Consider the following 10647-nt stretch of genomic DNA (forward strand, 5'->3'; position numbering starts at 1 on the left):
ATACATAGAAAGTTATATTATAAGTGTAAAATGCAATTCTGATAGATACATGTTCCAATATACAGTCAATTCAGGATACCCTTAAATAAATAAGTAAATACATGAAGATGAATCAATGTTATTAAAACACATATATGCAAATATTTTTGAGATTTGCAATTTGTTGTCAATGTAAAAGAAGCATTAGCGTGCATACATATATAAATGTCGAGGCTACATGATAAATGCCCTTTCTATATAGCTCTAAGTGTACTTCACTTCATAAGTCACATCATACCACATGAATTCATAAGACCTTTAATAAATGTACATTTGGCATAATCAATGATAACAAGGGTGGAACCAAAATTATGCTGCTCCAGTCCCGCTGCTGATGGAATATCAAGCCATCACAGCTCTAACGAAAAAAGGTTCACTAACAATCAGTTCCAAAATAAAGTGTTTCAGTTAATCAACCAACACAGGAAACTCATTTGCATCCAGGAAAGGATACTCTGCCGAATCCAGATGTCTGCAGGCACTTAATTGCACTAACAGAGGAAGTTTAAACATAAGATCAAATTGAATATCAAGTTCCCTCATTATCAATTTTCACAATGATTCCAGAATTCCCACAACTTTCTCTCTTAATCATTTGTAAGGACATATGTCCATTCAGGAGAAGAGTACCTCCAACAGGGCGTTCTCGCTCATTTTGACCTTCTGAATGTATTTCCCTCTCCTTCTCCATTACTCAGAACAGAGCTTTCAGTATATTCCAGAATACCAGCAAGGTCACCTCCTTGTGGGATCAGTCTCCCCTTTCTTTTTATCTTGGCCAATGCTCGCCAGCTGCCACTCGTGGTAGGCCCTTTGTCGGGATTCTACTCTTGTTCTGTCAAGGATACAGAACTAGTTTCTCCTCCAGCCTCCGCAACCAACACTTCAGGACCCCTCTCACCAGAAGAAGTGCTGTCTCAACAAATTGCTGGTCCCCAACAGCTTGAATAACCTGCTCCTGTGGTCTCTCAACCACCTCTGGTGCTTGTGGGAGAGGTGCTGTTTAATCATCATGGGACACAGAAATCAGCTGGTGTAAGCAGTATGCACCCAGCTGGGGAGATACCCCCACTTCACAGCAGTCATGGTGACCAACATCACTTGAAACGGCCTTGTCAACAAGGCACTACACAGACCTTTCTTGACCAGGACCCAGTCACCGGGACTTAGGGTTTGGCACTGCTCCTGAGGAGGCAGGGCTGTAGCAACTTCAACTTGATGAGACACAGAACACACCACATCAACCAGTCCTTTGCAGCACTCAAGTTTTAGATTATCAGTAATGTTTACAAACTCATTTGCAGGCAGTGCTGGCAATCTCATCGCCCTACCCATGATGATCTTATGGGGGACAATCCTGTCCTTTGACCAGGTATGCTGCGGAGACTGGTCAACACAAGCAGCAAAGGATCAGACCAATAAAAAGACATGAACGCACACACTTTGGCAAGCCTTGATTTCAAAATCCCATTAACTTGCTCCACCAGACCCCCCCCAATGCCTCAGGTCTGTAACTACAATGCAGTCTCTATTCAACTTGCAAAGTAGCACACAGCTTTCTTAAGAGTTTGTTATTAAAGTAGGTGCCCCAGTCAGATTCCAACAAAGTTGGGGTGCCAAACCTAGGTATTTACTCACTCAGCAATTTGCCTGCTGTGAGATTTTTGTTTCTTTATGTAAGGTATGCCTCAACCCATAATGAAAAAATGCACACTACAACCAGCACACCCTGAAATCCATTACACACAATCATCTCAATGAAATCCAACTGCATCCTATTACAAGGACCGCCTGACCTTCCATTGTGACTCGATGTGACTTTAGACCTTTTCTCCACATTGTTCTATGGGCACACTACACAGGGAACAACATTTACAACGCAACTTTTACAACGCACTACACTTACAACGCATTTTTTACAACGCAACATCCACTACAACGCATTCCATTACATAGCATGACACTACAACGCATTTTTAAAAACTACTTTTACAACGCATTCCATTACATCGCATACTACCTTTACAACGCATACCATTACAACGCATAATATTACACTACACTATCCAACACTTACCCTACTGTTGCACCCCCTGGAGTTAGAATAGTAATTTTTACCCCTATACTATCCAACACTTACCCTACTGTTGCACCCCCTGGACTTAGAATAGTAATTTTTACCCCTATACTATCCAACACTTACCCTACTGTTGCACCCCCTGGAGTTAGAATAGTAATTTTTACCCCTATACTATCCAACATTTACCCTACTGTTGCACCCCCTGGAGTTAGAATAGCAATTTTTACCCCTATACTATCCAACACTTACCCTACTGTTGCACCCCCTGGAGTTAGAATAGTAATTTTTACCCCTATACTATCCAACACTTACCCTACTGTTGCACCCCCTGGAGTTAGAATAGGAATTTTTACCCCTATACTATCCAACACTTTCCCTACTGTTGCACCCCCTGGAGTTAGAATAGTAATTTTTACCCCTATACTATCCAACACTTACCCTACTGTTGCACCCCCTGGAGTTAGAATAGTAATTTTTACCCCTATACTATCCAACACTTACTCTACTGTTGCACCCCTTGGAGTTAGAAAAGTAATTTTACCCCTATATTATCTAATACTTACCTTAAATGCAATTTAATATTATGCGTTGTAATGGTATGCGTTGTAACGACATACATCCCACTACACACCTGTGACACCGTGCTTCAGCTACAACCTAAATCAGGGACTGAACCAGGTTCGTTGAAACAACTTAACCATAGCATCTCTCTCTACATGGGTTGAACCATGATAATTTCTTACCATCAGGGGTAAAAGACTACTGGGAAATACAGGTCTTCCCTTGTCTAAAACCCAGATCTCATCTTTAGCTCTCTTGACACAACCTGCCTTAACCCAGCACTGCTCTTCTTCCTCTGACACTTTCTCCTACAACCCATTAACGTCTTCCCAAGTTTCTGCTGTAGATAACAAAAAGTTATAGTTGCTCTAGATTTCCTTTATTTGTGTACATACCATTAAAAGTACATGCATCGTAAGCACAGTATTAAGGAACTTCATCAGCGCACCTACTGCCAACTGGTACATTATCATCACCCTTGCAATGTGCTGCACACTTAACAACAACAACTTGGGCAGGCATTTGTAATGCTTTAAGAAGTTTTTGGACTTGCTCCTCATTTCGATTGGCAAAACTGAGGATGTCATAAATCCTCTCTTAAACCATAACTGTCTGAAATCAGGAAAGACACCAAAGCCATATTGACTATCTAGAAAAATGGTCAGTCTCTCTGCTGGTCTGTAACACATCATGCTGTAGTAAGAGCAATCATTTCAGCCACTTGTGCAGAGTACACTTCTGGGAGTCACGTTGTAGGCGTTGAGTTGTAGGCGGCTTCATTTGGGGACAAATTGTACTATGGGATTCTGGAAAATCCATTTTTATCTGTATAGGGACAGTCTCAATTCCTTTGATGAGCCTGTTGTCATTTCCCAAAACATCCAACAACTCAATCTTTAAGGTGTATCTAATGTCTAAAGGCAGATGTTAATTTGTCATCATGGGGTACATTGTAACAGCTGGGGAGTGAGTAACCATCGTTAAGGCCATATCCTCATTGTGGGTCTAAAACGCTACACCTCTCTGTGTACAGTAAATGGTACAATTTAGCTTTCACAACAAATCACACCCTGACAGACTCACAGGTCTTGAGTTACATACTACAAATTGGTGATCATCCTCAAAATTCCTTTTCTAACAGGGACTTCCTCAGGGATAGGATTTCTCATTTGTTGATTAGCAACCCTAACAACTTGGATGGTTCTTCCTGGGAGGAATAGGTCTGGAATGTCCACTGTTCACACAGTAGAACGGGTAGCACCAATATTAACCAAAAATAATACAGTGTGGACATTCGCCTTACCATTTACACATGGGCCTCTCTGGTCCACCTCCAAGATTACACGAAGCATGCACTCTTCCCCCCAGTCCAGGCACCATCAGGCTGACTGATCAGCACCAAAGAATCTCAATAGTTACGAACATAGGATATTGCTGGTAAGGAATGTTACCCTGAAATGAATTCTGATTCACATTAGGAACATGATTCTCAGCAAATATGGGACCAGCAGCAGCTTGCTGTGACATCAGAAGTTGTGGAACTTGCATCACTGGGGCTTGCAGTATTTTAAAATTTTGGGCTCTTGGGCTAGGTACGTTCTGCCACTGCACAGGTTTATTACCCTGTTGCGGGACAAACCCTGGATTTCGCCCTTGATTTGCTGGATAAAGATGACATTCCTGAAGCCCAACTGGTTACAGTAGTGGCATGGGTTAGACTTTTTCAATGTAACTACATCAGTTCCAGTACTTGGGTCAATAGAAACGCCTCTACCTATACCTTGAGACAAATCCACCTCCACCCTGTGTGGTGGTAACTACCTGCTTATACACTCCCTGCATAATAGCTGCATTCGCTACAAATGGAGTACCTTGACTTCCCCTTTTAGCAGCTTTTTTGTTGTGCCACCATAAGATTTTCCGTCTAATTTTTCTGCCTATTGTCAATCCCATTGTTGCATACTTTGCTTATCACGAGATGTCATAAACTGACTTATTCTGTCAGCATTTTAAATGTTATTTAATCAGCATGCTAATCTCAGGTCTCAATCCTGTCATAAATCTAGATAAAAAGATCCCATATCGTTGGGCTCCAACATTTCCATCCCACTATACTGTTTGAAAACTTGTAAAAGTCTCTCATAATATGCATGAATCCTCTCTTTAGGTTCCTGGGTTGTACGATCAATCTTAAGTTAATCAATTACTTTGGGTGACACCTTAGACTACAGCCACATCATCACCTGGTAATACTTTCTCATTACTATGGGTGAAGGACCATTAGTCAAGAGATCCCTCGGTCGTTCTCTTTCAGGCCACTCGGTAGCTATTTTACATACTGTCTACACATCACTTGGAACCACAATATCAAATGAGTATGCAAATCAGTCCCCAAAACCTTCGAAATGTTCACAAACTCTTAACTTGTTTATACCATTCTGCAGGTTTCTCTCTCAACCTAACAAAATCATTAGTGATTGAAGCAAGATCACTTTGACTCCATGGTACATGATTTTTAACTCCCACTAGGCACTTCTTGTAAAGGTAAAATCGTAGTACCTGGTGCTTGATCTTCCCGAGGAGGTGGTTCCTCCATTAATCTTTTAAGACTTTTCTTTTTTGAAGATTTGACATCCCACTTATCCACATTTCCCAAATCCAACTGCTTTGAATTAGTTCCCAAATTTGCATTTCCTTTTATTTAAATATATTTTTAATTTTAAGCCAGCAAAAACAAATTAATACAACACAAACAAAATAACAATCAAAATCCATTTTACAATCACAAGTGATGATACACATAATTAGAACATAAATAAGTAGAGCCAGAAGCAGGAGACATGAGATATAGTCGGGAGGGAAAAAAAAAGAATAAAGAAAAAAAAAGGAGAAAATGTTGTTTATAACAACAGCATGATGTTATTGGTACTCTAACAGGACTATTCCCATAGCAAACTAGACCAGATCCCTTTTTAACCTTAAACAGGAGCATGGGTCTCTAGCCTTAGCCAGGTCCAGTTCGAACTCAAACACCTGTCTAAGCAGTACCCAAAATGTGTTGACATTTGAAGTTATTAGGATTTATCCAGGCCCTGGCAATACATAGACGGGCACATAAAATATTAATAGTGGCCAGTGACCTTACTTGGCGAGTAGCTCATATTAAAACCCAAGAAGGATTTCCTTATCTGTAAGCTGGTACTCACAGCCCAAGAGTAACCCTGGGCGTAGTTTGCGTAGTAGCGCTATGCGTAGCTACGTGAAGTGCACTCCGCAAGATACGCATAGCGCTATGCGAACTGCGTAGTGCACTGTTCTGGATGATTGCACAATGCCGGATGCTTGTCCGCTCTGTCCAATCATTGAAAACGGCATCTCGCACGGTGCGAGCTGTTGTTTTCTGCCACTCGAGTAGATTTTTACTCGAGCGGCAGCTTTCTCAACGCGGACTGGTAGTTTCTCATCACGAGCATATGCGACCACGCGCAATGAGAAACCTGACCTCCCCGCATTGAGAATCTTGCCGAGAGGTTAATTTTCCACGCTCGTGATCGCCAACTTGATGTTGCTGATCGCGAACAAGGAAAAAGTCTCGCCGGGATGTCTTTTTGCTCGCTCGCAGTCGCCAACTTGATGTTGAGGACCGCGAGCGAGCAAAAAATGCCAACTACGCTACGCGTTTTTGCACTGTGCTACGTGCAATTCGCGTAGCGCGAAGTAGCACAAACTACGCAAACTATGCGAGCGTAGATTAGTTGGCCGCCCAGGGTTACCCAAGGGCCCTGTTAGCAGAGAGGATATGTCCTTCCAAACTGCTTATAACATAGGACAATTGGCAAACACATGCTTTAGGTCTGCGGTGTAAAGCTTATATTTTGGGCAGTGCGCCTTATCAGAAACTTGGGAAGTTGTCAACTTGGAGATAAGCTCTGGCATATAATACAGCACACAGATTGTCCTATGCTGCTGCAGTTTCAGGCTAACGGGGGCTACTGATTTATCTAAAGTGTCCAAGGCCCCCTGTATATCTTTTGCTGTAAAATCAAATATAAGAAGCCAACTTAGTTTGGCAGATATCTCCATACTGCCATCATTTACTGATGAAATAAGTCTCTGATAAAATGTACTAATTGAAGTTTCGACAGGCCTCCCATAAATGCCAGACAATACTTCAGAAGTGGATGGCATATATTGCAATTTCTGACAATGTAGAAAGTAATCCCTTACTTGCAAGTATTTAAAACAAGCATTGGCATAGCCAACAGGTCTTGCTTTTGGGACCTTATAAGTGTTTAGCCATGCTGCATATTACCCTGTGTAAGTGTTTAGAAATGCATCAAAGGAGGCTATTGAGGAGATAAGGGAAGGAAAGGGGTTAACTATGATGTAATCGGCGTAAAACTGCACACGATCTAACTTTTACTACTTCTAGCATTTTTGTGAACTGACATTCCTCATGGCACTTCTAAATGAATACATAGGCAGCCTGTTTTCCAGGGAACTTCCTGGAAAAGCCAGTCTGTTAGTTTTAGATCCTTGCCTGATATTAAATGAGGCGTGTTCTTAACCCTCGAGCATTGAAAAATAAATAAGTATTTTTTGCTTTTTACTCTGTAATTAAGCATAGTGTGCTGGAAACATTATTCGGAAAAGCAGCTGTGCATGTGAAAGTCTCTTGGAAGCACGTGCTGTATTTACCCATGCTGCCTGCTTCACACCACCTGCTGCCACTTCATTGTGTTACACCAATTCATGCTGACAGCCCTGCATTTCCCATGGACGCACCAGCAGCATACTGATTGAATGGAAAAGCTTTAGACGTTTTTGATCACAAAAATTAGAATTGTACTGCCCACAAACATTGTTTGAAGATGTCTAGCTCAGAGAGGTAATGTGCCCTGTCGTAACAAAAATGGGACGGCACACGTCACGTACAAGCGTGAAAACCCACTCATCACTTGCAAGAACTAGAAGGATCGTAGGTACATCTGAATGGCGGAACACCAGAGCATGCGATTCTCTCATGAATACGAGGGTGAGAATTTTGTGGCGGTGGTGTCTGGTCACATCTGACCGAGGCAAACTCGAAGCTAATCATGAGATATCTACGATGTAAGAGAGTCCACTACAGTAAAAGTTGTACTGTTAACACAACCGTATCATTATACTAATTTATATGCAGCAGAGTAGCCAATCCGTGTCCCGGTTTGTAGTTTCTTCCCTTAAAAGGACCGCCCACCATATGTTCTATTTAGTTACAACATAGGGAAGGGACTACATTGTATCCTCTTGCGGACATCATGAAATGGCAGCATTTATGAATAAAAAACAAGGGTTGCAGGGGAAGAAGGTGCATTTATGAGATGAACTTTGAATATAAATGAACGCTTTAAACATTTAATGAAAACAGACATTGTTTTTGCGCCATCTTTGAGTATGCCAGAATGCTACACTGATCGCAAGCAATTCCAAAATACATAACTTTAAAACTGTTATAACTTAGATTATTAATTTTCACCAACACACCATACAGGAGAAAATCGTTGCAGCTTACTACGGATATGCAATAGAAGTGCAGCATCACGTTATCAGCATGTTTGATTTTCAACCAACGTTCATGAAAATAAAAGGCGGACATGCTAGACAGACACAGACTGCAATGGGCGATTGAATATAATGTCAAATGTCATAGAAGTAAAGGGTGTCGTATTTTAATCGAACAATTCAAGAACACACTCGCTTGCCATTCAACACGCCGAGCGAATGCAACGTCCAAGTTAACCTATTTAAAGTGTGTTTTGGGATTTTCACTTTAATTTTTATTTAAGAAAATACAAAAATAAATATTATTTTTGTCAGCTAAAAATAAAACAGATAGAAAGAAGAGGTAGTAAGAGAAGCATGGGGAGAAGCAAGGTAGAGAAACAAGCGTGCGCGCTCCTCACGCTAAAAAGAGGCAGCAGGGGGAGGGGAGAGAGGAGGGGGCCCGCGCCAATTTCCCTTGTGGGAGCGAGCAAACATATGGTTTCAAAGCTCGCTCCCGCAAGGGAATTGCCAGACGTGCATGCGTTGCCATTGGAAGCAATGCAAAGCGTGCACGTTTTTGCCCGCAAAGCTGTGCCGATTCCTAGAGGTCTCTATCCTACTCAGCGCATGTGCGCTGCGTAGGCGAGACCTAAAAAACAATTCTGAGGGAGCCCAAACTCCTCTTTCAATGAGAGAAATGAACAAAACCCCTTGCCTTCATACAGCTGACCCAGGGTATTGGCCTCCATATGTTGCCAGGCTTTCCCAAAGGTTGCCCTGAAATATTTCTGGGTGTATTGGGTTTGCCCATAAAACAGTAAAATAATGTAGCAGAGGCAGAGAGTATTTCTTACCGATTTCCTGCCATATCCTAGTTATATCCCTGACTACCTCAAATCTGACCCTTTTATAATAATTTGGGTTTATAGTCTTGTAGGAAATAAACCCAATTAATGGTCCACACGCTAATTGGTGAGCCAATGTAGATAAGCCGGCTTCAAGCCCATTAAACAGGCTCTGAATCCGCCCGGTGAAAGCAGACCAATAACATAGCTTAAAATCTGGGAGCTTAAAGCCCCCTAGGACCCTGTAAAGGGATTGACTGGAACAAGTGTAAAAACTTAGGCAATATATTCATTTTATACATTACAACTACCAAGGATGCTGAGGGGGAGCCGATGCCAAGAACATAGTTTAACTGTAACCGATTTAAGAAGTGACTCGTAATTAAATGTAATTATATCCTCCACATTACTACTAAGGTGAATACCTAAGCGTGTGGCAGTATCGGAAACCCCTAAAGATGTTGAAAGGGTATCCGGTTGATAATTCAGGATTGTCTGTTTCTTATCCAAGTTTAGCTTGTACCCAGAGAAGGAGCCAAAAAGCTCTACCTCTTCTGAAAAACGAGCTATAGCGTCTACTGGGTTAATAGAGAAGACAATGATGTTATCTGCATAAGCAGTAGGCTTAAGTTCTATTCCATTCAAGCTACTGGGAGGACCCCTGCATTCTGCAAGATGTGTCTTATAAAAGGCTTGATGTATAAGGCGAATAGCAATGCGGAAAGTGTGCACCCCTTCTGTGGGCCTCTCCGGATTGGGAAGTATGTTGACGGAATGCCATTTAAATTAACTTTGGCTACCAGGTTCTTATATGATTTCTGAACCGGGGAGATAAACCGGCTTCCATGTCCGAACGCTGTCATAGTGGACCAAAGTGCTTTCCATGATACTCTATCAAAACCCTTCCCGGCATCCAGCATTATCGTACCAATATGTTCTTTTAATTTGCCAGTTACATTGAAGGCTGCAATAGCAATGTTAACGTGAGCCGAAGTATACCTACCGGGAACAAATCTGTGTTGTTGATCAGAGACTATACTTTGAATGAGAGGGGCCAGGTGTTTTGCCAATATTTTGGAGAAGATTTTGGTATCAGAATTGATCAATGAAATTGGATGATATTAACTTCTCTTCTCCAGTGGTTTACCCTTCTTGGGGAACACCACTATATTAGTCTACTCCAGGAAGAAGGGGCTTCCCATGTGATATACGCGATTAGATCAGTAAACTTGGGTGCCAGAATATCACTAAAAAGTTTTGTAAAACTCAAGAGGGATAGTATCCTCCACCTCAACTACACTGATATACCTTTGAAACAATGCCGTCTCATGAGCATCGGGCCGAGGTAGGTGGCTCTCTTGCAGATTTTCCTAGAAGCTAAGAATGGTAGGGGGAACAAACTCGCCGTACATTTTCACGTAAAACACTCCAAACTGCTCAACAATATCCTGAGGTTGTAAAAAAAGCAACCCACCCTCTCCTTTAATGTGCTTGATATTGGATCTTGCCTTGTTGTCAGAGATCTGAATAGCCAGCAGCCGACCAACTTTCTTACGTTATTCATACTGCAACATTCTATGCTTCTGGTAGCTGGCA

At 41.7% G+C, this 10647-nt stretch overlaps 1 non-coding gene across 1 annotated transcript; it reads right to left on the bottom strand.

Annotated features, from left to right (window-relative positions):
* Window positions 1-7558: 7558 nt before the first annotated feature.
* Window positions 7559-7657, bottom strand: LOC146829105 (small nucleolar RNA U13). The gene has a single exon (XR_014962369.1). It is a non-coding gene; the product is annotated as a small nucleolar RNA U13 (small nucleolar RNA).
* Window positions 7658-10647: the final 2990 nt, after the last annotated feature.

This window comes from Triturus cristatus, chromosome 5_2 (assembly GCF_964204655.1).
Source record: "Triturus cristatus chromosome 5_2, aTriCri1.1, whole genome shotgun sequence".
NCBI lineage: Eukaryota > Metazoa > Chordata > Amphibia > Caudata > Salamandridae > Triturus > Triturus cristatus.